The sequence below is a fragment of the Camelus bactrianus genome, chromosome 3 (assembly GCF_048773025.1).
Source record: "Camelus bactrianus isolate YW-2024 breed Bactrian camel chromosome 3, ASM4877302v1, whole genome shotgun sequence".
Taxonomy (NCBI): domain Eukaryota; kingdom Metazoa; phylum Chordata; class Mammalia; order Artiodactyla; family Camelidae; genus Camelus; species Camelus bactrianus.
Window position 1 is genome coordinate 140,269,321 of NC_133541.1, and position 14,052 is coordinate 140,283,372.

General features: G+C 52.5%; 1 protein-coding gene, 2 long non-coding RNA genes and 1 other non-coding gene across 8 annotated transcripts in view; 2 read left to right on the plus strand and 2 right to left on the minus strand.

Moving 5' to 3' along the window:
- The window catches only part of LOC141577174 (uncharacterized), a 277,514-nt gene that overhangs the window by 86,270 nt on the left and 177,192 nt on the right, over positions 1 to 14,052 (plus strand). The gene's annotated exons all lie outside the window — the stretch shown is intronic.
- Positions 1,001 to 6,519, plus strand: LOC141577171 (uncharacterized). The gene is made up of 3 exons (XR_012505834.1): positions 1,001 to 2,156; positions 2,408 to 3,182; positions 3,473 to 6,519. It is a non-coding gene; the product is annotated as an uncharacterized LOC141577171 (long non-coding RNA).
- Positions 7,042 to 10,760, minus strand: LOC141577172 (uncharacterized). The gene is made up of 2 exons (XR_012505835.1): positions 9,042 to 10,760; positions 7,042 to 8,073 (listed from the first exon to the last, which is right to left on the minus strand). It is a non-coding gene; the product is annotated as an uncharacterized LOC141577172 (long non-coding RNA).
- Positions 9,107 to 9,215, minus strand: LOC141577275 (U6 spliceosomal RNA). Its single transcript, XR_012506171.1, has one exon. It is a non-coding gene; the product is annotated as a U6 spliceosomal RNA (small nuclear RNA).

Below are 14,052 nucleotides of genomic sequence, written 5' to 3' on the forward strand. Positions count from 1 at the left end.
TGGACAGCCTTTAGACCAGTTCTCATTTCAGCCAATGAGTGGACCAGTTCTCCTTGACTCTTCTTTATAGCTTCGATTTCGTTTTTGACGTATAGTATATCTCTCAACACTATCTCTTGGAGTTCCTTCAGGACTTGGATCACTCCTTTTTGGAAATCTTGATCGAGCAGGCCATCCACGTCTATTTCATGGATCGTGCTTTCAGGGAATTTCTCTGGCTCTTTTAATTGGGAGTGGTTCCTCTGCTTCTTCATAATGCTCCTATCTCTCTGGCACTGTGGCTTAAGGAGTATCAGTTATCTATTGGTGTCCTTAAGGAGTTTATGTATTTATCGAAAGCCTAGGCAGGCATAAAACTTTAAAAGAGAGAGGGGGATAGGGGGAGAGAGAGAGAGACAGAGACAGAGACAGAGGGGGAGAGGGAGAGAGGGGGTGGGGGCAGGATGTTAAAAGAATGGAGAAAAAAAGGTTTGAAAACAGTGTACGATCAATAATAGAAGAGCAAGTTGAAGCAGAATAGCAATTGAGCTGAGACGTCTTCTAAAAGCCTTTAAAAACAAATAGAAAAGATCAGAAAATAATATACAATTGTTTCAAAAGTAAATTTTTAAAAGGTAATCGGAAATAGAACAGATTTTAACAAAAGATAAAACAGAGGATTTTAAAAGACGGGAGAAAGAAAAGGTTTGAAGACAGTGTGTAATCATGAATAGAAGAGTAAGTGGAAGCAGAATAGCGATCGAGTTGAGACGTCTTTTAATAACCTTAATAAAAAGGAGGAAAAAAATCGAGAAACAATATTTGAAACCTGTGAATAACCAGTAACAGGAGATCAAAACCAAGAGAATGAAAAAGGGAAGGGGGTGGATGTTTAAAAATAATAATAATGAAAAGACTTGAAATGAAACATTTAAAAGGGATTAAAACCGTAAACGTATACGACTGTTCAAAAGTAAAGGTTAAAAAGGTAACAGAAGGTAAAACCGATGTAAAAGAGATTAGAAAAGAAAAAAAAAAAGAGGAAAAAAAAAAAAAAAAAAGGATGTGTTCTCCTGGAGACGGTGCGCTCTTAACGGTTTCACCGAGAAGTCTTTCTGTCGTCGCCCTGTTTCGTGAACTCAGCTTGCTGTTTCCGCGGGCCCTCTGTCGGCGCCCTCGTCTGTGCTGCCCTCGGTGCCTGTGGGCAAGTAGATCGCGCCCCCTCCTGGCACCGCGGTCGGATGCTGCGTTCCTGCCGGGAAGGAGGGAGGGTGGCTGGCCGCCTGCCCTCTCCCGGCGCCGGTCGCTCCGCTGCTCTGTGCGGCTGTGTGCTCCGCCTCGGGTCGGCGCTCCTCTCCGTAGGTGGGCTCGGGGAAGACGGTGGAACCGCCCCGCCCCTGCTGCATTCCAAAACTCGGCTCCTTCTTAGTCTTGGTGGCGCGAGTTCTCTGAGGTACCGGGGCAGATATATAATATCTGCCTCAGGCTGAAAACGAGTCTCAGTCCTGCCTAGGAGGTTGCAGAGCCCCCGGGTGCGGATTCGAGTCTCGGCCCCGCCCCCGCTCCCGCCCCCGCCCGCGCGCTGCGCGCCGCGCGCCAGGGGCTATGGCGGCTGTGGCTGCGCCCCGCCTCTCTTCTCGCGAGAAGGGCCGGTGATGGCGCCGCGGGTCTGAGGAGATGGAGGCTACGGCGCCCCTCTCCCCAGGGCACACCGGCCGTGTTGCTTTGCCTTTCTTTCCCCGTAATGGACGGGTTGGGGGGGCGGGTTGTTCTGCTCTGTATCCCCTCCCGGCCACGGCGCGTGGTGCCGCCGCCACGGTCCTCTGCCCGGCTCGTGCGGCCTGTCCCGGCCCCCGGCTGCCGGCCTGCGACTCGGGCTGGGTGTCGCGGGGACCCTCTGTGCCCGTTTCACTTGGATAGGTCGGTCAAGGGGCGCTCCGGGCAGATCTGAGACTCGGAGGCTCCCCCACCGTCCCGTCGGCCTCTCCGTTGGAGACGGGGAGGTCTGGCGAACGAGCCCTATTCCTCCTCTGCCGGTCCCTCCCGCACTGTTTTGCTTTTGACTCTTTCTTTTCTCCTTTTCTCCTACCAGATTTTGGGCGTCTTTGTCTTTCGAAGAGGGCGGTGTTCTGTCGGAGTTCCGCAGGTGGTCTGATTGGCCGAGTGGGTCCGTCGATGTGAGTTTTGGTGTATTTGTGGGAGAGGGTGAGCTACGAGCGTCCTTCTACTCCGCCGTCTTGCTTCTTCTCGGGTTATTTTTGAAGAGTAGGTGCTGGGGATTGAACCCTGGACCTTTATTTTTTGCATGCTAAGCATGGGCTGTACTGCCTGATCTCTAGACCCTCCCCACCGCAACCCCCCCCTTTCCCACCGCCTCCATAGTACTCGATGAATCTCCTACCTAGATATCTATGCTTCCTTGGAATAGGGCCGTCGTTTTCTTCATCGGATTGATGCACGTCTGTGGATTCGTCTCGTTTCTCTCCACTGCGGTGGGTGGCATCGGGGCGTGGGGTGGGGTGGAGTGGCGTGGGCTGGGAACAGTTCTTCACGTGTAGAGGTGGAGCGGAGCGATGAGGATGGTGACTGTTTCCCCGAGTGCTCGCGCCGGGTGATGGAGGCCTGTGGTCTGACTTGGAAGAGGACTCGGGTGACCAGAACAGAGCCCGTGTGGGGTCGTTGTGGAGGGAGGAACTCCACCCCCCCCCAGCCCCAGCCAAGGCACTCGTACCTCATCGAGGGACGGTCGGCCGAAAACAAACGAAAGCTGTCAGAGGTTTGGGGGTGGGGGTGAAGGGGTGGGTGGGTGTGTCTGTGTGTGTGTGTGTGTGTGTGTCTGTGTGTCTGTGTGTCTGTGTCTGTGTGGTGTGTGTGGTGTGTGTGTGTGGTGTGTGTGTGGTGTGTGTGTGTCCCCGTTCCCCGTACCACGGTCTCTGGTCGAGGCCCCCCCGAGCGGAGAAACGCACGCCAGGCCGTCCGTGCTCCTGGTTGTCCGGCCGCGTGTCCCTGCCACCCAGAGATCCCGAACCGTCCCGCTCGCTCCCCTGCCATGTGCCATGTGCCACCTGCCTGTCGGCCGGGCGCTATTTTAGACCCTGCGAAGAAGTCGACCGGACGGACGGGCCGGGCCGGGCCGGGCCGGGCCGGGCCGGGCCGAGCCGAGCCGAGCCGAGCCGATCTGAGCCGAGCCCGTCCAGGCTGGGGTGGGTGGTGCTGGGTTCAGAGGAGTGGGGTACAAGCGGGAGGCGGGCGTCGATGGAGGGGAGGGGGAGGGGGAGGGGGAAGGGAGAGGAAAGGGGAGGGGAGGGGGAGCAGGGATGACGATGGTCTGGGGCTTGGCGTGTGGGGTGGGGGTGGGAGGGATGGTAGCCATCCTATGACTTTCTCTCCCTACCCCGCCTTTTGCAAGTCTGTTCGAGTGACAAGGTGGTGCTGGTTTCTGGCTGGTGCACACCATAGTGATTCTGTTCTTCTTTTTCCTGGTCTTTTTCAGGAACCCTCGTCCCGAGGGACTGAATCTAGTGCCCTGTGCTGCGCGGTACGACCTAGGGGTCGAATCTGCCAGGAGAGGACTTACAAGGATTTGGAGGATCCTGGAAAACTGCTACCATCCAGAATCCTACATGGATGTTCAAGATCTTGTGGATGGACGGACGGACGGAAGACGGATCGAATGGAGGCCCCGCCCCATCCCCTGGACCCCTTGGCCCAGGAGGATCGTGATGGGTCTGGAAAGGACTCTTCCGACGAGGGTCTCGGGATGGACTTTCTCGGTCTGCGGAAGGTGTTTCTGCACAAAGAGGAAGAGAGGGGCGTTCTCGGCCAGAGAGCCCGAACCGCCTCCTTTCAGGGATCCGCTCCAGTCAGGGTTGGGGTCGGGGTCAGAACGCAGCCACCGACAGCTCCCCTCCCTCGTCTTGGCTCTCCAACTTGGGAAACCCTCCTCCCTGCCCCCTCACCCATCTTCTCGTCAGCCGGCCTCCAGCTTCCCCGTGCCAACCACCTCTCTCATGCTGCCGGACTTTCCTCCTCCTTGGGCTGCCAGGAAGCTCTCCCGCTCCTCCACGTGCTTTGGCTTGGAATCCCTGACAAACACAAGCGGTGCTGGTGGGCGGGGCCGTGGGCGGTGGCAGAAGGACTCCCTTCATCTTATGGGAGCGATTTTTATCTCCATAGAGGTGGCGATTGAGAAAACACATAAAATCACTCAGAAGAATACCCATGTGTAGTATCCCTGACCTAGATCCGTGTCTGTCTGTCTGTCTGTCTGTCTGTCTGTCTGTCTCTCTCTCTCTCTCTCTCTCTCTCTCTCTCTCTGCCTCTCTCTCCATTTCGCTATTCTCTGTGTGTGTGTGTGCGCGCACGCGCATGCGTGTCTGTCTGTCTCCCTTGTCTCTCTTTCCTCTCCTCTCCCCTCCTCTCCTCTTCCCTGTTCTCCCCCCTTCCCCCTCACCCCTCCACTCCTCTCTTCTCCCCTCCACTCCTCTCCTCTCCCTCTTCTCCTCTCCCCTCGCCTCTTCTCATTTCCCCTCCCCTCCCCTCTTTTCCCTCCTCTCCTTTCCTGTCCTCTCCCCTTTTATCCCTCCTCTCCTCTGCTCTTTCTCTCTCTCTCTCTCTCTCTCTCCCCCTCCCTCTCTCCCTCTCCCCCCCTTCACTTCCCTCCCTCCTCCCTACCCCCCCAACCCCTACCTTCACAGGGCCTCATAGATTGCAATCGGTTTCCATGAAATGTGATGAAGAGGGAATGAATTTTAGAATGATATCCCCATGCCATCGAATCCTTCTTCCCCAGGGATAGCGACTTATTTGTGGTCGTGTTTGTTTTTGTTTTTCTTGTTGTTGTTTTGGGGCGCATCGAGGGCGCAGGAGGCGTTGGGAGTGAGGGTGATGTTTCTCTTTCTGTCTGTCTCCTCCTTAGGACGGATTTTAAGAGGAGGGAGGACTCACAGAAATCTACCATCTTGTCTCGTACTGCAGCTGTGTTTGAGCTTCCTATACGATCTGGGCGGAACACTCCCCACCCTCACCTCAAGCCGCCATTGCCGCCCCCTCAGCCCCCTGCACCCCCGTCCAGTCCCACACTTGGGGCGGTGGTTGGGCATGGGGGGATGTTGGCGGGGTGGTGGTTGGTGGGGGGTGGGGTGGTGGAGGAAACCAGAAAACAGACCACTGTGGCACGTGGGTGACTGGGGCTTCAGGGTGAAGGAGGATGAATAAAATGGCCGGAATTAGGCTAACGGATTATTGCTTCTTTTTTTGGCGGGGGGGGGGAGGATCATTAGGTCATTCATGCATTCATTCATTCACTCATTCATTTGCTGGGGGGGGGTGTCATTCGGTTTCTTATGCTCGCCCTGAAAACGGTCAACTGTCCTGACTGACTGGTTGCTGCTCACGGTTCCAGGCCTGTTGTTGAAACTGGAAGCTATCGATCTTACTGTTTCTACTGTATTTCACTCATTGAAAGTCATCATCATGCTGGGTCTCTGAGTCTTTCTCCGAGGAGAAGGTCGGTCACGGGACTAATGACCTGACAAAATAGCCTGAGTGACCAAGAAGGCCACACCTTGAGTGCTTATGAGATAACGAGATCTAACCACCAGCCTCTATAGAATGGGTCACCTGGAGGCATCGTGACACCATTCTGAGTCTTCTGATGAGAAAACGATTCTGTGGATGGTGATCGATGCCCGATTGTTTGAGCTATGGCTCTAGAACCACCCCACCCACTCCATCCCCAAGGTGGGTACACAGTTTTGAAGACGCTAGCCTGCTGTGAATCCCCTTTGCCCGGCAGAGCGATAAAATGGCCTCTTTGCTTCTAAGCTCCGAGACCTTGTCTCTGGATTCTTGGGCTCGTCGGGGACGGGGGCCGATCTTTTGGCAACAAGCGTGCTTCAGAAACAGCGGATGCCCGAGAAGGACACTCTGCCTCTCCCTCTTCTTCCGGGCCTGAAATGGGGAGGAAAAAAACATCGCTTCCCCTGGAAGCTGGAGTCCGGAACCCGCCATCCGGAGGGACTTCTGGCTTGGCCTTCTCCTGGGGTGGGGGGGGAGGGCACGCCACTGCACGTGTTCTTTGTCAACTCCCTGTTTCTCTCTTCTCGAGTTATCTCTTTGGGACGGCTCCCACACTGGGTGAAAACAGACAGACAGGCTGGTATGTCTCCCTACCCCACCCTTCGCCCCCAAATGACTGATCTCCTGTCCCATCAGAATCACCACTTGTTTTCCAACGTGGCTTTCTTGGATCCTGGAGGACTTGTAAAGGAAAAGCCCAGCTGGGCTAACAAGCTAAAGTCACAAATCTAAGTGTGATAAGTGTCCGTTTACTGATCTAAGTTCTGCTGGGCTAACTCGTAAATCTGAAGTTTAGTGTCAGTTTACTGGGCTAACAAGCTAACTCGTAAATCCAAGCTCAACAAGTGTCAGTAACGTGATCTGTTCCAAATTGATAAGCTCCAGTGTACTGATCCTTTGCTTTTTGTTGTTTGAGCCTTATTGGCGAATAGACCCATATTTGTAATTAACCCTATGAAACCTCATGTGCACGTCTTGGAGGTGCTCAGAGCTTCGGAGCAGAAGCCCCTCTGAGCCCGCCGGCGTAATAAATCTGAGTACTCCAACCCTCCGAGAGGTGCTTGTTTCTTGGCTGGCCTGTCATTTCCGTAACAGACTGATATCAACTTAGAGCCAAGATGGGCGCAGAACTGAAGGAGCTTCTCGGCTGGCCTAAGAAGCCTGTCGTCGTGATGTGGGAGGCATTCTTTACGAGGGACCTATCTGATTAAGTGCTTGACCGCCTTTTGGACTTTGAACCAACTTGGAGATAGGAACTAGGATGAGAGGGCACCCGAAATAGCTCAGCAAACTCTTCTCCATCCTTAGAAGACAGACAGACAGACAGACAGACAGACAGACAGACAGACAGACAGAGTGTGTGTGTGTGTGTGTGTGTGTGTGCGCGCGCGCGTGTTTGTGCGCGTGCGGGGGTGTGGGAGAGGGAGGAGATGACGTCAGCGTACTGGACACTGTTTCAGTGACATGGGGAGTGCTGTCAACTAGGAAGGAACGTCATGTATTCTTCAGCCTTGTGTCTGTACAGGTGGGTACACTCAGGGTTCCAGAAAGGATGGGATATTCCTGGCAGTCGTCTACTGCCCTGGCATCGAGGGCTGGCTGGCTGGCTGGCTGGCTGTCATCCAAAGTGGAGGCTCTCGTGAAAGGGACGGAACCGAGTCCCGAGGAGATGCCTCCTTCACTGACTTTCATGCAAACACAGTGGACCACAGCCTCCGGAAAGAGGGTGGGTGGCACACGTGGCCCCAGTCTGTTCTGTCCATTCGGCAAATGGCCTGGGTTAGGGGAAACCCAGCATGGCGACCATCCGACAGGCCGACCCACCGACCCACGGACGTTCTCGGTTTCTCCCAGCTTCCTGGATGACCTCCCCCACCCACCCCCACCCCACCCGCATTCCTTCACCCACCGTGGTGTCTGGTGTCAGGGCACTTGGAAGATGACTCCCATTGTTCAATAGACAGGGGCAGGAAGATTCCTATAGGACCGCAAAAACAGTCAACTGGCCATACATACATACATACATACATACAAACTTTTTGTCCCCAGAGGCCTCAGACCTCCTCTCTCTGGACACGCTGAACCCCAGTAACTGGCCCCCATTCAACTGCCACATAGTAGGGGTCATCCAGACGTTCTTGGGATGGTAGGTATGACTTCCAAAGGGGTTGAAGCCTTCCTTCCCCCGCTGCAAGCCTGATGCCATCAGCATGGCCAGGACACTGCTACAAACAAACAAACAAACAAACAAACAAACAAACAAACACACACACACCACCACCACCAACAACAACAACAACAACAACAACAACGACAACAAAAGACAAACACATGCGTATGTGACTTGGGGACATACTTTCCGCAGCCTCCAGGGACGAAGGCACTCGCTTCGCTGGGTAAATCCTACGAGGCTTCACTAAAGCGCTTGCCAACTTACTTCTCAGAAAGATCGATCTCTGCCCCCATCACCCGCCATCATCAGGCAAGGTCGTCAGAATCCATGGGAGATATAGACTAGAAGAAGAAGTAGAGGAAGGAGGAGGAGGAGGTGGAGGAGGAGAATCAGTGACATGAGGTGTGTACGACTTCTTGTCTCCAAGAGGATTGAGTTTTAAATTTTTTTCTTTTCAGATACAAGGGAAAATAAACTTCTGTTTTTTCCCCTTCCTTCCCTTTTAGAGGCGGACACCCACATGGTAACTATCATACCTCTGTCAGCAGAATGGAATCCTTTCTCTTTTTCTCCCTCCCTGACCCTTCTGGGATTCAGAAATCCTCCGTGAGGATTTTTCTATTCTTGGCAGCAGAGTTATTAGCATCATTGACTTGGAGGCAAAAACTTAGGTTTCCATTAAACTGGGATAGACATGCATGGATAAGAGATACTAGTGCTACTCGTTTTCCTTAGGGTTCCCCTGTGTCTGTGGGGTGTGTGTGTGTGTGTGTGTGTGTGTGTGTGTGTGTGTGTGTGTGTGTGTCTGTGTGTCTGTGTGTCTGTGTCTGTGTCTGTCTGCCTGCCTGCCTGCCTGCCTGCCTGCCTGCCTGCCTGCCTGTTTATTGTAGGAACTCTCTGTCAATGGAAGTATAGTTGACTTACAATGTTGTGTTCATTTATGACGTACGGCATAGTGATTCACTTATTCACACACACACACACACACACACACACACACACACACACACACACACACACGTATACTTTTTCAGGATAGGTTATTACAAGCTATTGAACATAGTTCCCTGTGCTAGACAGTAGGACCTACTTGTGTACCTAGTTTGTATAGGGTGGTTTATATCTGCTAATCCCAAACTCCTGATTTATCCCTCTGCCCTCCCCCGTTCCTCCACCCTACCCTGTCCCCTGTGTTAACCATCGGTTTCTTTTCCATGTCTGCGAGTCCAGTCTGTTTCTGGTTTGTAAATAGGTTCCTTGGAGTCTTTAAAATGGAGTTATTTATGTATGGATGGGTGTCTTGACTTACTTTCAGATCCCACCTAGAAGTGATGGCATAGGATATCTGTCTTCCTCTGGGTGACTGACATCACTAAAGCTACGGAACGCTTCACGTATGTGCGTGTGTCGTCCACGTTCAGGGGCCGTGCTGATCTTCTCTGGATGGTTCCCGTGTTAGTCGATGTGCTGTGGCAGCAAGCGCTTGCCTTAGGGTTTTTGTCTCAACCTGAAAGCCGGCCCGGAGACTGAAGGTCTTCTAGTTGCCTCCACTATCTGCCTAGGACCATCTCCACGAACGTTTCCCATTTTCTCTCACCCTTTTGTCTTGGCATCATTGAGTACTAAAATGCTCCGTCTCCTGAAGCCCTGCAGACTGAAGCTGGACAACGGGAGGTAAACGTCAGAGAAATGGCCACAACAGCTCCTGTGGAAACCATCCTAGGGCCTGTTTTTGGAGGAGCCGCTCAGAGAGTTGAGCCGAACACCCCAGGACATCATCAGAGGCATTTCAAACTGCTCGAGCCGTTTCGATGACCCCGATGTGTGGAAATCTCCTACCAGACTGACCCCCTACTCCCGGCCCTGAATCTGGTTTCTCATCTGCTCCAATGATTAACCTTTTTGCTGTACTTTGGTTTTCCACACAAGTGCCTCTTAGGCGATACCTGACTGCTTGCTCCCTAGGCCTAGCTTCAGAAGCCCATCGACACCACCGCCTCCTGAGACGAGATACTACAACTGTTTCCTTGAACAGACCTGTTCTCAGAACTAAGAAACTGGGTCCATGAAACGCAGGCCCTCTAGGAAACTATTCCCTCCCTCCTGCCCCCACACCACGCGCACGCACGCACGCACGCACGCATGGACGCACATGCACAGTCAACAGCCCAGCTTTTAATGTGTAAAACTTCCAGGGAAGTTACAGAATAGGGAAATGTTGGGGTCCAGAGTAGGCTGCCCCAAAATGTGCCCGATGGACTATGCTGAATGAAAGGGACTTCACAACTGGCCAAGGGGGAGGGTATAGGTCAGTGGTAGAGTGTGTGCTTAGCAAGCAAGCACAAGGTCCTGGGTTTAATCCCCAGTACCTCCGGTCAAAAATAAATACATAAAATCGAATTCCTCTCCCCGCCCCCCCCCCCCAAAGTATACACTGCTGTATGTCAACTCTGTCTCAATAAAACTGGAAGAAAAAAAGGAAAAAAAAAAAAGATTTAACAAAAGAAAGAAAGAAACAAACAAAGAACTGCCCGAGGCAAGAGGAACACTCTGGCCCTCCTTTCTGCCTCCCTGGAAGCAGGGGAAAAAGAATTTTGTTTTTTTAAAGTCTCCCATCCCAGAGGAATCTATCAAGTCAGAGGTCTGCTTCCATGCCCTTCCATGATTCTCAAACGGTGTAGTGGGGTTTACCCAGATTAGGAAAAGGAGGGGACTCCTTTGGCCTGAGACCAGGCGAGATTCTCCCCCTCCCTCCCGCCTCCCTCCGTGCAGTTGGGACGGGGTGGCCTAAGGGTGGGGAAATTGAAACCAAAGAACAAAAGCCGTTCAACAGAGAGGAGCCGGAGGCCAAGTCAAAGGCTCTGACCTGAGCACAGAGCTTTCTGCATTTGAATGAAGCGATTGAACGAGGCCCTGCCGAATGGATCCTCCTGACGTCCCCGCCCCCGCTTCCAGGAGACAGTCAGTCGATTTGGGACCGATCGGTGGAGAAGGCCTGGGAGGCGGCGGCGGCGGCGGTGGCGGCGGCGGCGGCGGAAGCAGCGGCGGGGGCGGGGGGGGGGTGGAGCGCGGGCGGGGGCGGGACCAACGGTCGCTCCAACTCTGCCTGCCTGCCTGCCTGCCTGCCTGCCTGCCTGCCTGCCTGCGGGGCTGAGGCCTGAGGGCCACGCTGGTTCCTGCCACTCAGGGAAACTTCCGCGGGTGTTGCCGAAAGATCGCCCTCCCCCACCCCGTCCCTGACGAGCCAAATAACCCAGAGACAGGGTCTTAGAGTTTAGAAGAAAAGAGGCAGCTTGATTGCTTTGCTGGGCAAAGGGGACTCACAGCAGGCTAGTGCCCTCCAAACTGTGAACCCGTCTTGGGGTTGGGGTTTCATGCTTCTGTGGACGAACAGGTTGGAGCATGAAAGGGAATCACAACAGGCGGGAGCACAAAAGGTGCTCATGATCAACAAGGGTCTCTGATGAAACTTCCTCCTAAATCTGGATGAGTGTCTGATAACATGGGACCTCCTGGTGGTCTAGTAGGTCATCAGCCCGTGACCTTCTTTATCTGGTCAGACTCACCCGGCGGCACCAGCGCCACGGAGGAACTCGGGGTGGGGGGTGGGGGGTGGGAGGGGGCTGGTCGTTCTCCTGAGCTTATCCTCCCGTGACTCCCTTCCTGGGGAAAGACTCAGACGCCAAACATGATTGTCAAGTTGAACGATCAGAGGAAGGTCAAATCAAACAGTTAGAATCGACAACTTTAGCTGTTTTTAACAGTGGGCCTGGAGCTGGGAGCGGTGTCTGGTCAGTCGAGTTTGCTGATCGTTCTAAAAGCAAGCAGTAAGCATAAAGCCAAAAATTGGCTTAGCCTAAGTGCGGCCACTTCATGATTCCTCCTTCACTGGGGGCTGAGGCGTGGGGGAGGGCGGGGGTGGGGGACAGGACTGAGGTGGCGGCGAACTTCTCCGTGAATGCTCGGAGCCGAACTGCTCTCTGGGCCTAGGTCTGAAAAAGGCCTGAGTCTCAGCTATGACAGATTCTCTCTCTTTCTGGGCACATGGACTGACTCGCCCCGCATCCTCCCATCCTGTCAGACCCTTTGGACACACACCTCCACCTGAAGAGTTCTTTGGCCTCGTCCAGAAAAAACAAACACACGCACGAACAAAACCAAACGAGCACACAGAAACCCTGCTGATCTCCTTGGAACCCATTCACTTCGGAGAGTCCCTCTCGTAGAAATCCCCTCTGCTCGATGATTTCACCACAGCCGCCTCCCTTTCTCCGGCACAGTGACCCCCCACCCCCACCCCTGCGTGGGCCCTGTCCCTCTACCTATCAAAAACCAAACCCCAGGAGAAAAGAAAATCAGAATGCTGTTTTGAGCCACTGGATCTGTGAAAGGAACCAAACAGAAAGCTGAAATAACCAAACCAGCCAAACACCAAAAGCGAACAGACAGATACCCCAGAAAGAAGGGCACGCTGACCCTTGCCCCTTTCCTTCCTGGAATCAGGACATAACATAGATCTACACCCCACCCCCCACCCCACCCTCCCCAGATGTCTTCTTTATGCCGGAACGAGAGTGACGTTCTTATTGTCAACGGTGCTGTTATGGAAATGACAGGCCGGCCAAGAAACAAGCACCACTCGGAGGGTTGGAGTACTCAGATTTATTACGCCGGCGGGCTCAGAGGGGCTTCTGCTCCTAAGCCTTGAGCACCTCCAAGACGTGCACGTGAGGTTTTATAGGGTTAAGTACCAGCTTGGGGTATTCGGCCAATAGGCACGCAATAGCTTTAGCAACATCATTATCACGAAAGTAGAGGCAGTGAGGCAGCAAACCAACATTTCAAGGCCAGATATGTCTCTTTGAAAATCCAGCTGGCTAGCAAAATATGAACAGGGAATCAGCAAACCAGCACTTATTAATTTAGATTTACGAGTTAGCCCAGCAGAACTCAGATCAGTAATCCGACACTTGTTACACTTAGATTTGCGACTTAGCTTGTTAGCCCAGCTGGGCTTTTCCTTCACAGTGTAAAGCGGAGAAGGAGAGAATTCTGTACAAACAGACCTCGATGAAAAGAATCCTCACCCTCTTTTAGGCCCCCACCTCAACACACGTGCGCGCACACGCGCGCACACACACACACACACACACACACACATGCATGCACGCACGCGCGCGCGCGTATAGTTACTCCTGTTCTCTCTCTTTCTCTCTCCCTCTTCCTTTCTTACTGATTTTTTAAAAATGTTTACTGATAACACAGAAAAAAATTGCTTAAATCTTGTCCAGGAATGATATTCATTTTTGAAAACATGATATATATTGTATGGGCTCCCTTAGAAAAATCCCAGTCCAGGCACGATTGTATAGCACCTCCTTTCACTTTCAAGTGTCTCATTTCAGACAATAAAGTAGCCAGTCATCTTCCTTATGCATGACCTTTGTAACTGGCACAAGTCAAACGGCACAAAATTCAGACCCAATCTCCTGATCCGTATGATTCTCATATTCTTTTTTTTTTTTTTTTTTTTTTTTTTTTTAGCGAGTCCAGAAGCTATGGGTCTGTGCCAACCACCCGTGGCTGTTCACTATCCAGCATTTCTTCCATTATCTTTATGTTGTCCTGTTTCTTGGAAGTATTAGTGCAGCTACTTTTCCCGATGGTCTGTCTCTGTCTCTGTCTCTCACTCTTTTCTCCTTCTTTTTTTTGGGGGGGGGGGAGGAGGGGGATGGGTTTGATTAGGTTATTTATTTATTTTAATGGTGGTTCTGGGGATTGAACCCAGGGCATCATGCATGCTAAGCAGGCACTCTAACAATGATCTATATCCTTCTCTACACCGCCCCCCCGACCCTCCAGCACCCCCCCCCGTCCCCGGCCAGGGCCTGTCTTTGCTCAACCCAATAGAAAAGCATTTATGTTTTGCCAGTTTCCTGGGTCCTTCTTTGTTTCATAAAACTGAGAAGAAATACACGTGGAAGTTCTCTCCTATGAATTGAACAGACTGAAGATCCTTTAAATAACCAAATGAGGTGGAAGTGCAGAGAGTACCATACGGGAACACACCGAGGCACATCGTCATCAAATTGACCAAAATTAAGGATAAGGAGAAAATATTAAAATGAACGAGAGAAAAGCAACAAATAACATACAAGGGAACTCCCGTAAGGTTATCAGCTGATTTTTCAGCAGAAACTCTACAGGCCAGAAGTGGGTGGCACAACATACTTAAAGTGATGAAAGGGGAAAACTGACAGGTAAGAATACTCTATTCAGCAAGGCTCTCGTTCAGATTTGAGGGAGAAATCAAAAGCTTC